General features: G+C 37.9%; 1 pseudogene; it reads left to right on the forward strand.

Annotated features, from left to right (window-relative positions):
* The first annotated feature begins 2,174 nt into the window (after nucleotides 1-2,174).
* Nucleotides 2,175-2,270, forward strand: LOC145788015 (U6 spliceosomal RNA; annotated as a pseudogene).

Raw genomic sequence — 2,270 nt, forward strand, 5'->3', positions numbered from 1 at the left:
ATGTGACATAGCCGGTCATCTCTACTAGTATGGTCATGGCACATTCGAGAGTGTTCAGTAAAGTATCCATCATCAGCGTTTGTTTTGAATTTCTTTTGTTGTCAAGAGATATGCCTAAAAATCATTCCTCTGTTTAAACACTCAAACCTGTAAAAAATTGTTTATTGTTCATGCACATTCAGGTAGGCTAGATTTTCACTTTGTTGTTTACACATTGCGTTTAACCTGCTTTATGTTTGCAATGTTGCTCACAGAGCACTCAATCAATGTGAGACAACAGGATAAATTTTATGATAACTCTCACACGAATGTGGGCTAAACAAAGCATTCAAATTTGTCAAAATTGAAAAGTGCATCATTTAGCCCATAGAAAATATTTTGCGAATGCTGAGTGAACTTATTGTTCAGACACGGGCAGGAGTTTGAAAAGAACGTTTTTTTGCTTCAAAAGTACCAATAGTGGTCAATTGACATCCAATCTGCTTTAGTTTGGTTCCATGCCTGTGTATTTTTTTAAATTCATTTCAACTCGATGCAAAAGTTTTGTTCTTAGAACCAACTTGAAGGAAAGGGCGTATGGAACAATTCTGGTTCGAGTGTCAAGCGTCAGATGAAAAAAAAAAAATAGCCGCCAAAATTCAAAATGGCTGCCAATTTCCAGATTTTTTCACATTATGCCTCGTTACTTTTATACTATTGGTTACAAAAGTATAGGAGCTTATTGCTTTCCTACAATCCCTCCTCTGTCTGTCTCAACCATACTTGCAATCGTTTCTTGTGATTTTATTTATTGAGTCTGAATTGATTTAGTGAGTCGAAACAAAAAGCTGATTTTTGTACACACTTATAATTCTGTACAACGATTAAACTTAAATCCGAATTACAAACGTATCGCAGAGTTGGCCTAGCATTCCTCTAGCTTGCTTTACCGATACTGAAACCCAACAATGAATAAGTCATTAACATTAGCACATAGCCACACAATTCGAAAACTGGCAAGCTGGGTTCAAAAGGTTGCGACCCCTGGTTTAGGGTCATAAAGCAAACTCAATCATAACAAAAGGCTCGCAAAATTGTTCGAAAAAACTCTTTGAAGCAATACATTCAATAAAAAAATGGCTTACTAATTAACGGCCCATATATTGTTATAATTGTATATTTTATATACATGCTAATATAGAAAGATTGTTCTGTAATCCAGCTATTTCTTGTATGTGCACTTGCATTGACGTGTGCATTTTAACTTAGTCTTTACGCATTTGCACCGAGATCAGGTATTTGTGCAAGTGCACTTTACATCTAGATGCAACACATCCTTGGAGAGGGGCAGCGTAGTCCAAATGGGAAGCAGCTTGCAGTCCTCTTCCTTCCGCCCATTGTCAATTGGGTTGAGATTTTGAATCTTTATCCTCGGACTGACAAAGCCTTGATAAGTTATTCCTGGTATTTTCGCATACTTGTAGACTGCAGGGGTCACCAACCTTTTTTGCATGCGGGCCACTTTGGCACTAAGAAGAGCTGTGGCGGGCCGCACTAATAAAATGTTAGGTAGGTTGACTCTTATGCTAAAAAAGAACGCATTTCGTACCCAGTATCCAGCGTTACATGTTGTTCATACTTATGTTAGAGTACCGCAGCAACAAAATTAATCGAACAACGCTACTGCCAGGCCAAGCTCCTTTTACAACACTTTTGACTTTTTTTTAACAATGCCTGATAAACCAGGCCACTTGTTTTGCGCACTTATAGCGAGGCGAGCGGTTTCATCAGAATGTGCATCGCCAAACAAAAGTGGTGTTGTCACTTCGCTTCACAAAAGATATCTTGCAATTAACAATTTTAGTAAACAAGGAAATGTTTGACACATCGCAATACAGGCAACAATAGTGACCTACAAACATATCAGTGAAAAAGAGGCTCCAATAACAGGGAAAAAGAAATCAGGCACCATGAAACAAATGCTTGTAGAAATCACCCAAAAATCGTAATTCTATCGTAATTCATGAACAGTCTTCCCTTTAAAAAAGCAATGAGTTGGTTTTTCATCCTTGTTGTGAAAGTCTATAAAACCGTCTTTCTTAAAACCGTAAAACCTCTAATCAACAAATTCTTGCCAATCAGCGTGCTGGCAAGAATTTGTTGATTAACAACATTTTGCAGAACTTGCTTCGGCAGTAGCCTACATATACTAAAATTGGAACGATACAGAGAAGATTAGCATGGCCCTGCGCAAGGATGACACGCGAAATCGTGAAGCGTTCCATACTTCT

The sequence above is a fragment of the Aplidium turbinatum genome, chromosome 18 (assembly GCF_918807975.1).
Source record: "Aplidium turbinatum chromosome 18, kaAplTurb1.1, whole genome shotgun sequence".
NCBI classification, from domain to species: Eukaryota; Metazoa; Chordata; class Ascidiacea; order Aplousobranchia; family Polyclinidae; genus Aplidium; species Aplidium turbinatum.